The sequence below is a fragment of the Moschus berezovskii genome, chromosome 3, assembly GCF_049115385.1.
Source record: "Moschus berezovskii isolate FMDL1 chromosome 3, NW_MosBer_1.0, whole genome shotgun sequence".
Taxonomy (NCBI): domain Eukaryota; kingdom Metazoa; phylum Chordata; class Mammalia; order Artiodactyla; family Moschidae; genus Moschus; species Moschus berezovskii.
Window position 1 is genome coordinate 127118947 of NC_142462.1, and position 18706 is coordinate 127137652.

Below are 18706 nucleotides of genomic sequence, written 5' to 3' on the forward strand. Positions count from 1 at the left end.
CACGAATGACGTCCATCATATTTTAGAACCTGAATTCAGAAGCCCAGGCTCATGGCACCTTGTCTGATGTGACTCACAGGAATGTAGTTTATCATGAAAATGCGCCCACTGGTACCTGGAAAGGGCGCAGCTATATAATCTCTGTACCGATACTTAGTAAAATTTAAGCTATTTTTGGACACAATAGTTTTCCATTGCACATCAGATATATATGGGTTAAACTTAGCATTAGTTATACCAATTTTGATCACAAATACAAAAGTAATCACCTTGTTGGCTACTCAATCTACTTAATGATTTTTTAGAAAAGGTTTGTTTGATCAGGGTAAGGTTGTGGATGGGCTTCCCCGATAGCTGAGTTGGTAAAGAATCCACCTGCAGTGCGGGAGACCCCGGTTTGATTCCTGGGTTGGGAAGATCCCCTGGACGTACTGTATCTAGATTTTCTCAGAATCTTTTCAAAAACCAATTCGAGAACTCATGAGGCCGGGATGAAGGAATAAACCTCCAGAGCAGGCACACAAAGGGGTGCAGGGGAACTTCTGAAAAGCTGGACTTTTGAGACACCCCAGGTTCTAAGTCTACAGTTGCTGTGGCTGAACAGCCGGGGTGACAAAGCGGTGAGAGCCTTGGGGGCCGGAGATCAGTGGCCTGGTCGTGCAGTGCCTCCAGAAGGAGAACTTGCTCGTGGGATGCTGGGTGGGACAGGGCAGCCCGCTTCGTCCTGGGGCGTCAGGCACAGGGCCACCGTGATCCGTCTTAGTTTAGTGGCGAGGACTCATTGGTGGAGGCGAGGCCAGCCTGGAGAGGCACGTGAACATTTACACCAAAGGAAGGAAAGCTGGCTGGGGTGCGGGGAAAGCTTCTCTAGGAGGAAGGGGCGAGCTTGTCTGTGTGGCCTCAAGGCTGGAGCTGCCCAGCACGTGGACTAGAAGCAAAGCGGGCTTGAGATCAGGGGGACCTTCTCTCAGCAGGAGCTCTCCAAAATCGGCAGGGGCGGCTTCCAATGGAGCCCATGTCATACCCGTAGGGGTGCTCCGGGCCGGCGAGCCCACAATGAGAGCATCATGGACAGACAGAAGTCCAGGCAGGAGGTGGGGGTGGTGAAGCTGACCTCCGGGGTCCAAAACTGGGGTGGGGGCGATGACCAGGCGTTGGTCCAAGGCCATCAGTTGCTTATTTCTTGAGGTTCCTTATGCTCTGGGGCCTCTTGGAATACAAAGAAAGATGGAACACAACTTGATCTGTCGTTGTATCTGACATGACCACGTGGGACACAGTCCCGTGAGAAAACCGTGCTCCCAGAAGCAGAGGCGGGTGGGTGCTGGGCTGGATGCCAGGAAGGGGCAGTGGGGGTTTCGTCTGGGCTACAGGAGGCTAGGCTTCACGCGGAGCGGGAGGAGGTGGAGACCTGCTCATAGGATGGGGACAAGAAGCCAGGAGAGGCCTCGGGTGAGCTGCAGGGCCCGTCTACGTGGGCAGGGCTTTCTGTCACCTGCACCCAGGGTGGGAAGGTCTCCTGGGGTGTAACGCTGGCCCCAGCAGTTGCTGTTGCTGCTCAGTCTCTCAGTCATGTCTGACTCTTTACAACCCCACGAACTGCAGCACACCAGGCCTCCCTGTCCTCCACTCTCTCCCGGAGTTTGCTCGAACTCCTGTCTACTGAGTCGATAATGCCATCCAACCATCTCATCCTCTGACACCCTCTTCTCCCCATGCCTTCAATCTTTCCCAGCATCAGGGTCTTTTTCAACGAGTAGGCTCTTCGCATCAGGTGGCCAAAATATTGGAGCTTCACCATCAGTCTTTCCAATGAATATTCAGGACTGATTTCCTTTAGGATGGACTGGTTGGATCTCCTTGCAGTCCAAGGGACTCTCAAGAGTCTTCTCCAGCACCACAGCTCAAAAGCATCCCTTTCCATCCCCTCTCCCCCCACAACCTCTACCCTGCTCTCTGCCTCGCCTTTTCTGGGTGTGCAGTTCAGTGGAATCACCTGGTCCCTGCTCTCTCCTTCCACCCAGCGCAATGCCTTTGAGGTTCATCCACGACTCAGCTTCAGCTGTTTATTCTTTACTCCTGAACATGGCGGGTTGTACAGACGGGCCTCAGGGTACCCGTCCGTGCATCGTGTGATGGGCACGAGGATTGTCTCCAGCTTGGGGCATTTGTGGTACCAGATGCTGCGAACATTCGTGTGCTAGTCTGTGTGTGGACATGTTTCCATTTCCCTTGGGCAGGTGTGCAGGAACAACTCAACTGGGCTCCAACGAGCATCAGTATGGGGTGAAGAAGATGGGAGAGGATTGAAAGGGGGCACAGAGCCTGCTGGGGGGTCCCCCAGTGAGAGATGCAGAGGAGCATGACCAAGCAAGGATGCTTCTTGGTCAGTGGGGTTTGGGTCCCAGGTGTGATTGATTATGGCCGAACCACTGGTGACCTGGGGAACGGAGCCAGGGAGCAAGCGCTTGAGGTCCAGGGACCAGAGACCTTGGAGCTCCCTGCAAAGGGTACAGAGGAGTGAAGCAGTGGGTTGGGGTAGGGGGTGCTCAGGTGTTCCAGACTCTGTAGCCACAAGCAAGGCCTGAAGTCTGGACTGCAAAGGGGCAGAGAAGACCCCTTGGGGCATGATGGCAGAGCTCAGAAAACATCACGATTGAATTAAATTGAATCAGTGGTTCATCCCAACTAAAATTAGTTCTCGTGCCTACAGCGAAAGCACTCTTTATTTCTTAAAAATTTTCTTTTGCACATTCTGCTTGAAGACTGCTCAGAAATAACTATAAAATGACAAAATATGAATAAACTGCTACACTGAGCAGAATAAAATTCACAAGGGGCCCCGATTCTGACAACACACAGACAGTAAATGACTAAAAATTCTAAGTGAGCACAGAAAAACGTCTGTCCTGTCACATGTATGAATTCCAACAGTCTAATAGACGTACTTAATTAAAATGGTGAGGCCATCTGTCCAGAGGCTCCTTGCTGAAACTGTAATGAGTAGCCTCAGCTCTCCTGCAGCGAGAAGGGTCTTAGAGCTGAGTTCCTCTCAGCAGATTTGGAAACTGAGTAGTGAGACAAAAGTATTTCTTTTGGTGACGTTTGAGAAAAGACGGGGTATCACTGTGCTTTCTTCCAGTCTGCAGTCGGACGCCTGACATGCTGGGCCACTGCCCCCCCCTTGTTACTGCGCCCTCTGTCTGGCTGTTTCTGGAGCGACTGCAGATAAAAACTGGGACTGTGCAATGCCTATCTGAGCCTGTAGGCCTGTGGCTTGCATTAGAGGTTGTGTCATATTGCGCTCATTACATTTGGTGGTTATATTTAAGGAACATTCTTCTTTAAAAAATGTTTTTCAATTGTGGTAAGAAGACTTAATATAAAATTTGCTATCTTAACCATTTTATGTGCATGGTCCCGTAGGATCAAGAATGTTCAGAACACTGTGTGACAGATTCCAGAAACTGCTCATCTTGAAAACATTAAACAACTGTACTCACCAAGACAGCACCGCCCCAGAACCCTCCCCCAGCCCTGGGCAACCATCCTTCTATTTTCTTTCTCTATGAATGTGACTGGATGAGGGCATGGCAACCCACTCCAGTATTCTAGCCTGGAGAATCCTTTGGACAGAGGAGCCTGGTGGGTTACAGTCTGTAGGATCGCAGAGAGTCGGACACGGTTGAAGCGACTTACACACACATGCACAAATGTGACTCTTCATGTAAGCAGTTTCACACGGCATGCGCGTGTTGGGTCTGGGTTACTGCCCTGAACACAGCATCCTCAAGGTCCATCCACGTCTTTGCAGCTGTGACAGTTGCTTTCCTGTTTAAAGCTGAGTCATACTCCATTATCTGGATCTATCACATTGTATTTATGCATTTATCCATCTATAGACACGTGGGTGGTTTCTACCTCCTGGTTATTATGAATAATGCTGCTATTGGAAGTGGAATTGCTAGACATATGGTAACTCTATGTTTAATTTTTGGAGGAAGACAATATTATTTCTTTTAGAGTAGATTTAAACTCATGTACTAACCTGTGTCGTACCAGAGCCCTTCCAAGATCAAGCTTCCGTTCAGAAGTCTCTCTAAAGCTGGGGAAGAAGGGGACCAAACTCTCTATGACCCATGCCTTCTAAAGGATAATGAGACAAAGGGCTAAAGTGGAAAAAATACTACCGTGAACTTTGGGAGATGTGCTTCTAGTCTTGACTTTCATCCTTTCTAGTTGCAGAACTTTGAATAAACAAATTTACCTTTTCACTTCTTAGTGTCCTCATATGTAAAAAGGAAAGGATTGAAAGAAGTTATATTTAACACCCGACTCAGCTCTAAATATGTTATGAGGATAACTTCCAACTGAAGTGAATGAATAAACCATATTAAACATTATTTAATATGTAATGCCTATTATTACAAGATGTTCAGAACTATTAAAAAACCCCAAACGTACAAAAGTCAAAATATGGAAGCAACCTAAAAACGTCCACTGACAGATGAGTGGATAAAGAACACGTGTGGTGCCTGTAAACAGTGGAACATCATCTGCAAAGAAGAACGAAATGATGCCACCTGAAGTGACATGCACGAACCTAGAAATTGTTTTCCTAACTGAAGTAGGTCAGACAGAGAAAGACAGATATCATGATTATCACTTACACGTGCAGTCTTAAAAAAGTTATATAAATGAATTTATCCACAAAACTTCGTTCCAGTAGAAAGGGCCTTTCCAGCAGGACACATTTGGTTACACGTATTCTGCGACCTGATATCAGGTGTAGAAAGACTTATTTAGGAGTTAAGGTTCCTTATTGCATTATTTCCAGATGATTTTCTTCTGATGTTTTTCACCTACCTCCTACTCTTTCTTTCCTGCTTCTAGGCATTTAGCCAGTGATCAATTTCTGCAAGCCTTGCTTTATAAAAGCTACCCAACAAACTATGGAAAATTCTTAAAGAGATGGGAATACCAGACCACCTTACCTGCCTCCTGAGAAACCTGTATGCAGGTCAAGAAACAGCAGTTACAACCAGACACGGAACAACGGACTGGTTCCAAACTGAAAAAGGAGTAGGTAAAGGATGTATATTGTCACTCTGCTTATTTAACTTCTATGCAGAGTACATCATGTGAAATGCCGGGCTGGACGAAGCACAAGCTAGAATCAAGATTGCCAGGAGAAATATCGATAACCTCAGATTTGCAGATGATATCACCCTTATGACAGAAAGCAAAGAGGAACTATAGAGCCTCTTGATGAAAGTGAAACAGGAGAGTGAAAAAGCTGACTTAAAACTCAACATTCAAAAACTAAGATCATGGCATCTGGTCTCACCACATCATGGCAAATAGATGGGGAAACAGTGCGAACAGTGAGAGACTTTATTTTCTTGGGCTCTGTGGATGGTGACTGCAGCCATGAAGTGAAAAGACACTTGCTCCTCGGGAGAAAAGCTATGACAAACCTAGACAGCATACTAAAAAGCAGAGACACTGCTTTGCCCACAAGGGTCTGGCTAGTCAAAGCTATGGTTTTTCCAGTAGTCATGTATGGATGTGAGAGTTGGACCATAAAGAAGGCCGAGGGCTGAAGAGTTGATGCTTTTGAACTGTGGTGTTGGAGAAGACTCTTGAGAGTCCCCTGGACTGCAAGGAAATCAAACCTGTCCATCTAAAGGAGATCAGTCCTGGGTGTTCATTAGAAAAACTGATGCTAAAGCTGAAGCTCGAATACTTTGGTCACCTGATGCAAAGAATTGTCTCATTAGAAAAGACCCTGATGCTGGGAAAGTTTGAGGGAAGGAGGAGAAGGGGGTGACAGAGGATGAGGCGATGGGATGGCATCACCGATTCTGTGGACGAGTTTCAGCAGACTCTGGGAGATGGTGAAGGAGAGAGGAGCCTGGCGGGCCGCAGCCCCTGGGGTCGCAGAGAGCTGGACATGACTGAGCATGCGTGACAGCGTTGGCCGCTCAGTCGCATCCGACTCTGCGGCCCCAGCGACTGCAGCCCGCCAGGCTCCTCTGTCACGGGGCTCTCCAGGCAGGAGTATTGGAGTGGGCTGCCGTGCCCTTCTCCAGGGGATCTTCTGACCCAGGGGTGGAACCCAGGTCTCCTGCATTGCAGGCAGATTCCCCTTTACCATCTGAGCCACAAGACAAGGCTGGATATTTCCTTTCAGGTGTTAGTTTTCCTATTATCTGCTCTGGGTGCAAGAGCACCTTCGTTAGCAGAGCGTCTCCAGGTCTGTTGGTGGGATTCCAGGTGCTGAGGAAGTTGTGGTGGAAGCAGTCCTCTTGCAGTCCCTACAAGCACGCCTCTTTGGAGACCCCTGGGTCTGCCAGCAAGCCAAGCCTCTGCCTCAGACTTGGAATCAGAAGTGCCCCCTGTGTTCTCCTGGGGCGGGGATGAGTGTGCCCTGCTCAGCTCTTGTCTCGGTGGTCCAGCGTGTGGGCTGTCATGGTCATTTGTGAGACCAAAAGTGTACACCCGATTCCATCTCCTCCGAGGACCCCGGAGGTGCCCACATCCATGAAAGCTCTGGCACTGCCTGTCTCTCCGAAAAGTGTAATTTTCCCACAGCTTTGACTTAATCACAATGTAAATATCTTTGGCCAAAGAAGCCCGGCCACTTTGATTAATTCTGGTATTGCCACATTCTTTGTTAGGTAAACTGTCCTGTCACCAGCCTTGCAGGGCACCCAGCACAAGATCAACGTGACAGTAGGAAGCCCAGGGACCTCTATTAAGAAAAAAGTTCAGATTTTTATTTTTCCATTCATTAAACTTTATTGAGAAAAAAATTTTAAAAACTTAGAACAGTTGAAAAGAGGTTCTTTACAATGAGAAACAGGCAAAGCAGAATAACAAACACAGGCGTCCTAACATCTCAGCCCTTGCTGTGTTATACCGGCAGTGCCTCCCGCTGAGTTCTGACACGACGTGGACCCAGGGCAGGAGAGGCCCTGATGTGATCTGGGGCCCGAAAGCTGAGTCCCAGGAAACCGATCGCCAGGAAAGAGTGGGAGCCTTTACAGAAGCTACTTCTGTGGCCTTCTAAGGGATTCTATTGTTCTAAGCCAAATTGGTACTTGAGGACTCTTTTCTGCCCCCAGTTTGGTATTGGAAAATTCCACGAGCCATTTCCCTCTCCCATTTAAGCAAATAATCTGCTTACCTTTTGTCAAAGGCGTCGATGCTCATTTTCTCTGGTCACTGTGGGAATATTTATCATCCTTCTCGTTTGGGGACACCTGCAAGAACTCACGGAGAAGGCAATGGCAAGCCACTCCAGTACTCTTGCCTAGAAAATCCCATGGATGGAGGAGCCTGGTAGGCTGCAGTCCGTGGGGTCGCTAAGGGTCGGACACGACTGAGCAACTTCACTTTCACTTTTCACTTTCACACATTAGAGAAGGAAATGGCAACCCACTCCAGTGTTCTTGCCTGGAGAATCCCAGGGACGGGGGAGCCTGGTGGGCTTCTGTCTATGGGGTCACACAGAGTCGGACACGACTGAAGTGACTTAGCAGCAGCAGCAGCAAGAACTCAGAGCTATTCTTTGTAACCGTTCTCTTGTCTACGAACACACTGTGGGTTCTCCAACCCGGGACGGCCTGGGAACACGTGGTAAATGGGGGCTGACTTGCACTGTGCAGGTCACAGGTTGGAGAGCTGGCCCATCAGGCCACACTTATGTCATATCTTGTGTCTGAAAAAGTCTGAACAAAAAAATCTGCACTAGACTAGCTATTTTGAACAGTTCTTGTATTTTTAATGGGTCTAAAATTATCTGTGTTTCCCCATTTTTCTAGAAATGGGTTTGCCTTTGACATGAATGCCCAACTAATGACTACAGAATTGAGCTCTGAGGGCGTTCTGTGGAATTAGACTAAAAAGATTAAGTTCCTGCATGATATCTGAATTCATATTATTTCTTATTAGAAATTAATTACAGACGCTTTCTGTTTTTTGGGGAGGCTGGAGGCAGTAACTGAATATAAATAAGGAAAACAAAAAGGAAATAAAGCAAAAACAAAGAGAAAAAAAGCAGATGATCATTTAATATGCAGACTGAATTTAAGCAAATTACTGTCTAGTCACAGATTTTCTGTATGGATAAATTTATGGGGAATATAATTAGCTGGCTGAACAGACACATAGCATCTTCATTTATTTCATGAATCCCAGACTGAATGTGAGCCGACAATGTACTAACTTACTCTTAACATCCAAACAATTTGGAAGTAATTGACTCTTTGGATAATAAGGTCCTTTGGGGTTTCTCTGTTTCCCCAAAGATGTCTTAATAAACATCAATTAGCGATGCATAGGTCGACAGCTGTAGATGCAAATAATCTTTATTAGTTCTTCTGTTTGTTGGAATTTTGGATAAATTGAGTTGACTGCACCCACAGAGTCAGCAAACACAGGTGTCACCTTCTTAACAGGACTTGCTATATCCTAATTATATAGGCCTTTCAAGTTGAAAAGTCTCAGCACAAATTTGACCCTCTCCAGCGAGGGTCTAACTGACCCCAGCCCACACTGCTGACTACCTTTCTGGATTTCTCACAAGGTTTTGTCTCCACACTTTGGGGCGTTTTTGTTATTTTCACGTAGGTACCTCATCCTGTCATTGCATTGGGACCCAAAGATTTTACATGCAAGTGATGCCACCAGCAAGATATGGGCCCCTTCTTGCCAGCTGTGCCCTCCTGGGCCTGTGGTCGGTACTAAGCAGAAGGCTGACTGAGTTGTCTTAAAGCCCCAGGATGAGTCATTCTCACGCGTGCAGGTGTGCTCTTCCAAGACTAAAACAGCCCCCTCTCCTGGTCAGTGAGCAACGATCTGCCGCAGTGGCCCCACCAACCGGGGGTATTGCCAGGTGGGGGGCCACTGAGTCTGGGGCAGCAGCTCTGTGATGGCATCACACGCGGAGTCCTTCCTGCTCTGTCCTTCTCACACGCGCCTCACGGCCACAAAATGGATGCGATGCCTCCTGCCTCACGTCAACTGTCCCCAGAAGAAGGAGGAGAAAATGGGGACAAGGAGGAGGGAAGAAGAGGGAGAGGACGAAGCGGAACAGGAGGAGAGAAGTGGGGAGGGGGGACGGAGAACGCCGTGAGGAAGAAAGGAGCCCACCCGGGCCCGGGGGCCAGAACCTCCTAGAGGCCCCGTGGCTCTCACCTCCCTCGCTGAGGGCCAGCACCAGCCTCGTGGGAACTGGGAAACGCAGGTTTTAAAGGAAATTCTGCTGCCCTGAAAAGAGCTGGAGCTCTTTCAGCAAGGAAAGGGGGAGAATGAACGTGGCTAGCCTGCGGGTCCCTGCTTCACGAGGGGCTGGGATGCACGCTGAAGACTGCCGCGCCGCGCGTGGACACAGAGACCCCCGGCCACCCTCAGGGAGCCGGGTGTCCCGCGGGCGTGAGCGGCGACGGCTGTATGTGCCCCCAGCTCTGGGGCCGAGGCAGCCGGGACACAGGGGCTCCAGCGGCGCTCCTGTGAGCTCGTGGGGCGGAGAGCCATGTTTGAGACACAGAGCCGCTCTGCGGGGTGCGTCAGTGGGTCCCCCAGACAGGCCCCTCCCGGGGCTGCTCACGGGGTTCACCCCAAGCCCCTCGCTCTCCAGCGAGACCTGCTGCACCCCGGGCCCACCTTGCCCTGCTTCAGTGGTGAGATGCTCTCCTCTCAGTTGGATCAGAGGGAACTGTCCAAGGGCTGGGGGCGAGGACCTGGCACTGCCCAGGAGACAGAGTCACCCTGGTCGGCTGCCCCTTCCTTTCTTTAAATTGATGAGAAGGCCTTCTTCCCCCCCGGGGCACTGGCGGCTTCTGCATCCTGCCGGGAGCCTCGGCTTCAGAACATCCCTGCCGCCTTGGTTCAGGGTCCCTGACTGAGGGCAGGACCCCAGACTGTCCCGGGCTGTCAGAGCCGCCTGCCACAAGCCCCAGACGGCTGTTTGACCTTGTTGCTCTCAGTCACTTCCTGAGGGTTGAAGTCCTGTTTTCCTGGCTTGGAGAGTTCCACGGGCTGTATAGTCTACGGCATCTCAAAGAGTCGGACGCAACCGAGCGACTTTCACTTTCATTCCTCCAGACCTGAAGCCTTCTGGGTGATGGAAAATGATGTGTTTCCTTGGCAACCCATTCCTCCAGGCCCTGAAGCCTTTGGGTGGTTGAAGACGCAGGGTCCCTGGATGAGTGGGGAACAGGGCCTCAGGGAGGCTGGCTGTGAGGCTCTCATGGTCCCCAGAGAGAAGGGCCACGATCCCAGGGCCCCCACGTCCAGGCCCTGCTCCAGCCCTTCCCTGGCGTCCCCCGGGGGCTGTTGCTCCCTGGTCACCCACAGAGCAGGCTCTCTTCCTGCTCACCAAGTGCGTGCCTGTCACTCACTCGTTCATTTTTGGAAATCGTGTATCGGGCTATCAGTCACGTGCTGGACCTTGGGGAGCCCAGGCAGCTTGGGTTCGGGGGGAGATGGAGAAGCAGCTATGAAACGTGCTGAGGTCTCAGAGGAGATGCTGGGCCAGGTGGTCTTGGAAGGTGGGCCCCGACCAAGCTGGGGGCCCAGACGTGCTTCTCTGAGCAGGAGAGCTCGAGCCGACCCCGCAGATGTGGTGAAGGTGAACAGAGCTGTGACGGGCGTCCTCTCATCCCGCTTCTCACGACTGTCCTGTTGGGGGGACCGAGTGCTCAGCCGAATCCGCCCCGTGTGAACCTCCTCTCTGGTTTCTGAATGCCCAGCTCACAGAGCCTCTGGGGCGTGTTTCCAGGGAAGCTAGCCTCCCATTGGAGAGGGAGAAGCCTGCACTCTAACCCGGTTTCCCCGTGCTGTTTCACCCATGCTGGGGGCTTTGTTTTACAAGAGTAATTTTCTCCTGGAAATTCACCTTGAAATGACCCGAATGACTGCCCCCTGATGTGGGGAGGGGATTGAGCTGAGGCTGAGGTCTTGGGTCGGGGTTGGGAAGGTGGGTAGGACTTGGCCCTCAGCAGCGTGAGGTTTCCGTGAGCCACATGCCAGCGCCTGGCGGTGACTGGAGAGAAACTCCCAGACCTGCTGGGGACAGAGAACCGGCTCTGGGGCCTGGGGACCAAGGGGCACAGGCAGCCTGGGGTGCGACTGTCCCTGGAGGGGACACTGGTCCTCCTAAGGCAGAGGCCCCTGGGGCATCAGGGAGGTCGTCAGGGAGGAGCCTGCTGCTCAGGCAGGGGCAGGGCGGGGCAGGGGGCAGGGAGCGGCCACAGTCTGTTCATCAAATTGTCTGAGCCCTTCCTGGCGAGTCTGTAAACCGGGGCTCCCGGGGAGGCGGCCCCTCTGCCCTCCCTGGCCACAGCTGCTCCTGTTTGCTGAGCACTCCCGTGCTCGGACTCTGCATTCCTCGGATTCAGCCCTGGACGCCGTGCTGTTGAGTCTTGTTTTACACAGCGGCAAAGCGGGGCATGGAGACTTTCGGAGTCCTGGTCGAAGGCACTGCGTGTCTGGTACCAGAGCTGGGCCTCAAAGCAGGGGCGACCCTCCTGCTTTCCTGAGGGCTCCTGGGGGGCGGGGCCTGGGAGGTTTCCAGCCTGGGTGTGGGAGGGAGTGTGCATCCTCCAGAAAGGACCAAGGAAGGGTCAGCGCTTGGGCCTCTGTTCCCTGAGGCCTCAGCTACATCACAGTTTATAACAAGTTGAACTGGTCACCATTTAAAGGATTTTATTAGAGTAGAGGTGGCTCAGATGGCAAAGAATCTGCCTGCAATGCACGAGACCCAGGTTTGATCCCTGGGTCAGGAAGATCCCCTGGAGAGGGGCATGGCAACCCACTCTGGTGTTCTTGCCTGGAGAATCCCATGGACAGAGGAGCCTGGTGGGCTATAGGCCGTGGGGTCACACAGAGTCGGTCATGACAGCGACTCACAGCCACACACACGTCGCTGATTTTCAACCTTGTGTTAGCCTCAAGTGTGCAGCATGGTGACCAGTTACACACACATTACACACCTCTTCTTTTTATAGATTCTTTCCCATTATACGTTATTATGTGAGTGTTAGTCACTCCTTGGGTCTGGCCCTTTGTGACCCCATGGGCCGTAGCCCACCAGGCTCCTCTGTCCATGGGAATCTCCAGGTCAGAATACTGGAGTGTTGCAGTCATTCCCTTCTCCAGGGGATCTTCCCAACCCAGGGATCAAACCCAGATCTCCTGCACTGCAGGCAGCTTCTTTACTGTCTGGGCCCCCAAGGGAGCTCCTTGCGTACAGACATGCGGTCCGCCCTTGTTCATTTACTTTATACGGGAATGTGTATGAGGAACGCTGGGCTGGAAGAAGCACAGGCTGGAATCAAGATTGCCGGGAGAAATATCAATAACCTCAGATATGCAGATGACACCACCCTTATGGCAGAAAGTGAAGAGGAACTCAAAAGCCTCTTGATGAAAGTGAAAGAGGAGAGTGAAAAGGTTGGCTTGAAGCTCAGCATTCAGAAAACAAAGATCATGGCATCTGGTCCCATCACTTCATCGGAAATAGATGGAAAAACAGTGGAAACAGTGTCAGACTTTATTTTTTTGGGCTCCAAAATCACTGCAGATGCTGATTGCAGCCATGAAATTAAGACGCTTGCTCCTTGGAAGGAAAGTTATGACCAAACTTGATAGTATATTAAAAAGCAGAGACATTACTTTGCCAACCAAGGTCCATCTAGTCAAGGCTATGGTTTTTCCCGTGGCCATGTATGGATGTGAGAGTTGGACTGTGAAGAAAGCTGATCGCCGAAGAATCGATGCTTTTGAACTGTGGTGTTGGAGAAGACTCTTGAGAGTCCCTTATACTGCGAGGAGATCCAACCAGTCCATTCTAAGGGAGATCAATCCTGGGTGTTCATTGGAGGGACTGATGCTAAAGCTGAAACTGCAATACTTTGGCCACCTCATGCGACGAGTTGACTCACTGGAAAAGACTCTGATGCTGGGAAAGGTTGGGGGTGGGAGGAGAAGGGGACGACGGAGAATGAGATGGCTGGATGGCATCACCGACTCTGTGGACATGAGTTTGAGTGAACTCTGGGAGTTGGTGATGGACAGGGAGGCCTGGCGTGCTGTGATTCATGGGGTCGCGGAGAGTCGGACACGACTGAGCGACTGAACTGAACTGAACTGAACTGTGTATCTGTTAATCCCGCTCTCCCGAGTCATCCCTCCCCCTTCCCCCTCTGGTAACCACAGATTTGTTTTCTGTGTCTGTGAGTCTGTTTCTGTTTTATAAACAAGATAACTTTTTAGATGCCTCGTACAGGTGACAGCATACGCCATTTGTCTGACTTACTGCACCTCGTGTGACATGCTCCAGGCCCATCCATGGTGCTGCAGATGGCCTTATTTGTTCTTCTTGGTGGCTGAGCACTGTTCCATTTAAAAACGCACCACCTTTTCCATCCACTCCCCTGACGCTTGGTTGCTGCCACGTCTCGGCTACTGTAAACAGTGCTGCTGTGATGACGGGGGAGCATACGTCTCTTCGAATCAGAGTTTCCTCTATGCCCGGGAGTGGGGTTGCTGGATCACAGGGCCACTGTCTTTTCTCCTTGGTTTTAGGACACAATTCCTAGAGCACAGCACAAGTATCAGCCTTCCCTTTCACTCTCTGAAAGGGAGTCAGACAGTATAAACTAAGATGCTCCGATCAGAGCTGACTCTGATCCAGGCAGCACTTACACACACACACACACACACACACACACACACTGTATGATATACAGACACTTTCCCTTTGATGTTTTGCTCACCACCCTCCGAATGGCCCGATGGCCTCATCACCTGCACTCGATCAGGACCGTCTGGGGGGAGCAGGGAATGCGCCATCCTCCTCCTCCCCTGGGGACCCCAAGGACCACCTGTCCCTTCCCTGGGGCTTTATCCATGTGGCCACGAAGAGGAGGCCACTGGGCGGATGAAAGCGGCCCCCAGGCCCCACTGCAGCTCCCGAGGCTGAGCTTATTACGAGGGCATGGGTGGGTTTGCTGGGGGCAGACGCTCGGCCCCGGTGCCACTTTGCTGCCGAGACGGCCCCCAGAGAAGAGTGGGCACGGAGCTGGGGCTTCTCGGCCTCGGCCAGAGTTCCAGAGGAAGGTCCATGCGGGCCGGGGATGGGGGCTTGAGGGGGCCTGCCTGGAAAGAGGGTCGGAATTTGGTGTCTTTATAGAGAGTGAAAATGAAGTCGCTCAGTCGTGTCCGACTCTTTGCTCCCCCATGAACTGTAGCCTTCCAGGCTCCTCCACCCATGGGATTCTCCAGGCAAGAAGACTGGAGTGGGGTGCCATTTCCTTCTCTAGGGCATCTTCCCGACCCAGGGATCGAACCCGGGTCTCCTGCATTATAGGCAGACGCTTTACCATCTGAGCCCCCAGGGAAGCCTCTTTAGAGTAAACGTCAAATAAACGTGTTCTAAATCCGCTTTGTCTCTTCAGCAGAGAGCTGATGACGAAGCATGGAGCACACAGCCTCGGTGCATGGGGCTCAGCGTCCCGCCGAGGGTCTCTGTGTCCCCGCCCCTCCGCCCCCCCGAGGGGCCGCACCCCTCCTCCGAGCAGCGACCTTGCGCAGGTGAGGCTGCGTCGTCATTGCCACCAGAGTCCCGGTGAGCCCGCTCCCCGCAGTTCGGGTGTAGAAGTTTCTGTCTGGCCAGGCTGGGCTGGACCCAGAAGCCTCCTTCAAGGCCACAGGGCTAAGGGCTGGGGTGTGGGCAAGAAGCAGATCGATTTTCCTTGATTAATTCTGACTCATGATCTTTTCTCAGAAAGGCACCTTAATTTTAGAGAGCTTGGCATGGCCCGAAGCCCGAGCCTTTAAGAGCCTCTCTGGTGAGAAGCCTCAAGCCACGTCTTCCAAAAGCAAATGACTAGAGGGGGGTTCCACCCTCCCTCCCATCCTGCTTCCCCCCTCAGCTTCTCTTTTTAAATGCAGGAGAGTCCGTCCTTCTGCTCATCTGTAGGGAGTTGTCTGCTCATGACTCTCCCACAGAAGACAGCTGAGGACTGACTGCTCAGTGACGCGTCCCCGAGACCCTGGGCTTTGGGAGCGTGGACCTCGGCTCCTTCATCCCTGGGTCCTCGGGGCCGGCTCAGCACTGCCCACAGGGAGGTGGCTGAAAGTGAAAGTCGCTTGGTGGTGCCCGAGGCTTTGCAACCCCGTGGACTGTAGCCCACCAGGCTCCTCTGTCCATGGGATTCTCCAGGCAGGAATACTGGAGTGGGTTGCCATCCCCATCTCCAGGAGATCTTTCCTATCCAGGGATTGAACCCAGGTCCCCTGCATTGCTGGCAGAGTCTGTATAGCCTGAGCTACTGGGGACTCATCACAGGGAGTGGCGCTGGATGTCAGACCAGGGGGAGCAGCAGGCAGGAGAGACAAAGCCTTGCAGGTGCTCAGGGAGGACCCTCGTGAGTTACCGATGCTCAGGTCGGGCACGGTCACGTTCGTGAGGCGGCCAGTCTCCACGGATGGACACAGTCCTTGCGGGAGGGTGTCAGGGCCCCCTCCACTCCCTGCCCCCAGGGCAGTCAGCTCAGCCTGCGGACTCCTGGGCCGAGTTCAGCCCCGGGATCTGGGGTGTCACCTCACTGCAGCGAAGGCTGCCTGATGCCAGGACAGCCTCGAACCGTGCCTGGAGCCTTCCCCTTCTCCCTCTGGACGCAGGCTCACGGTTTCACTTCTGGACACCGCAAACATTTTTAAACACTAAAATCCAAGTGCCCAGATGGAGCAAAGCATCCTCCCCTTATTAAGTGAGGACCAGTGCCAACAGCCTCTTCATGGTAAGAGTCCTTTTCTGATGTTTGCAACCCATTAGTCCGCAATTGCAGTCAGGCTGCCAGATGTGTCTTTTTGAGAAGTCCAGTCAGGCTGAGGGAGTTGGGGCTTCTGGAAAGAGCACTGGTCGGGGAGTATGCAGTTGAGTCTTGGCCGCAGCTTTTCTTGTTTTGTTTGGGTTTGTTCTGGGCAGTGTGGCCTGGTCTGTAAAACCTGCCGCACCCCAGCAGTAGTGGACAGTGGACTGGGAGGTGACTGTTTGGATTTCTCAAAGGATCGGTTCTGATTGCTGCTGTTCAGTCACTCAGTCATGTCCGACTCTGTGAGACCCCATGGACTGCAGCACACCAGGCCTCCCCGTCCATCACCATCTCCCGGAGCTTGCTCAAACTCATGTCCATGGAGTCGGTGATGCCATCCAACTATCTCATCCTCTGTCATCCCCATCTCCTCCCACCCTCAGTCTTTCCCAGCATCGGGGTCTTTTCCAGTGAGTCAGCTCTTCTCATGAGGTGGAAAAAGTATTGGAGCTTCAGCTTCAGCATCAATCCTTCCAGTGAATATTTGGTTTGATTTCCTTTAGGATGGCCTGGTTGGATCTCCTTGCAGTCCAGGAGACTCTCAAGAGTCTTCTCCAACACCACAGTTCAAAAGCATCAATTCTTCAGCACTCAGCTTTCTTTATGGTCCAACTGTCACATCTGTACATGACCACTGGAAAAACCATAGTTTGACTCAGTTCAGTTCAGTCTCTCAGTCGTGTCCGACACTCCGCGACCCCATGAATCACAGCACGCCAGGCCTCCCTGTCCATCACCAACTCCCGGAGTTCACTCAAACTCATGTCCACAGAGTTGGTGATGCCATCCAGCCATCTCATTCTCGGTCGTCCCCTTCTCCTCCAGCCTCCAACCTTTCCCAGCATCAGAGACTTTTCCAGTGAGTCAACTCGTCGCATGAGGTGGCCAAAGTATTGGAGTTTCAGCTTTAGCATCAGTCCTTCCAATGAACACCCAGGACTGATCTCCTTTAGAATGGGCTGGTTGGATCTCCTTGCAGTCCAAGGGACTCTCAAGAGTCTTCTCCAGCACCACAGTTCTAAAGCATCAAAATAGTTTGACTAGACGGGCCTTTGTTGGCAAAGTGACACAGTGAACAAAATCCCGTTAAGATGGCTGAGAACCACAGGCTTGTCCAGGGCATTTTGGACTCTAAGGGGCCTGGCCTGAACTGAGGGTGATGTCGGACGCGCCTCCCCCGCCTCCCAACACAGCCTGGCCTCCAGAAGAGTGAGGTCGGGAGCCGGAAGCTGCGAGTGCCCGAATCTGAGCACAGGGCCAGGAGCACAACGAGGCGCAAAGTGCGCGCTGAGGTCTCGCCTCCCGCCCGGCTCGTTTCCTCCCTTTCCATCCCGTGGCAGGAAGCTGACGACGGCTTCCACGGTTCGCACCTGAAGGTTGGTCAGGATTCTGCTTTGTGTTCCAATGCGCTCGTTATCGTTCCAGGCGTTTAGGTGTGCTGGGTCTTTCCTTGGCCGTGGGAAGGTCACGGCTGTCCAGGAGCGGGTCTGGTGGTGACAGGCGGATGCACAGAGGCCCACTGGACCACAGGGCTCCGAGGAGAGCATCGGCCACATGCCGCCACCCCCTGCACACTCGCGAGTCGCCGGCAACCCAGGGGCTTGGGAGACCCCGAGGCCTGCCGTCTGTGGGGGTCTTGAGCCTGAGGCCGGGTGTGTGTGCCTCCTGGTGTGGGGATGTAGGGCAGGGGGTGGGCCGGCCAGACGGCCAGGAGAGCTGGTCCAGATGGTGAAGGCCTCACTGACGGGTCTGGTCTCTCCCGTCGAAGAGCCAGAGTGTCTGTGCCAGAGGGGCGGGCACCCAAACTCGGCTCCCTGGATGTCTTTGCCCACAAGAGGACTTCAGTGTTTCCACAGCTCCAGGCTTCTGGTCCCAGGAGAGGAGGTGCCAGTCAAGGCTTGTGGGCAGATGGAGACCGAGCAAGACCCAGCCAGTAGGTGAGGTCAGGCTGGAAGGACGTGGTGAGCCGTGGAGCTGGAGAGGGGCCGGGCCCACAGAGGTCAGCTTGCCACAGTCTGACCTCTGAGAAGTCTCTGCACAGAGGCTTCTGTGAGGAAATAAAAACACCTTTTCCAAGAATGGTCTTGTGTGTGTTCTTAGAGCTGAAAGAGGCCTTTGGGGGTGACCCCCAGGCAGAGCAGGAGCAGGGAGGCCCTTCCGTGTTGCTGGCTCCATACCCACACCCCACTGAGTTTTCATTAAACCCCCGAGGTGGGAGGCAGGGCTCCCACTGAAGCTCTGGGGGGCTCTGCACCCCCAGATCCCACCCTCCAGATCTGTGGGGTTTCTTCCTCCCTGGCTGCTAACAATTACCTGTTACAGATTTAATCATGGAACAGCTTCCCTCACCCTGGTCGTGTGGGTTTCTTCACTCTCGAGTTTGTATCGTTAAAAGATCTCTCTAGGTTTTCGATTGATTGGATAGGTCTAACAGTTCATGAGCCTCCCTGAACCAGGAGAGACATTATTTGTGACTATCAATAATTATTTTCTTATTAATGTAATTAAAGATCTCATTCCTTGCTATCTCGGAACCTAGGAGAGATAAATCTTCCAATTATCTTCACTTTCGAGCTCTTTTTTTTTTCTCTTCAAAATATCTCTAATTATCACTCTTGCTACAAGTATAATCACCTTGCATAAATTAGACCTATTCTTAGCCATGGTTCAGCCAGGCCCCATCTCGTTTCTAGCACTTTGCATGCTATGGTGATGAATTCTAAGCTAACACATCCATTCGACGCACAGCCCAAAATGAAAGGACCAAGCTAAAATCACATATTCACATAGAATTTGACTCAGAAGAGTCTAAACACACA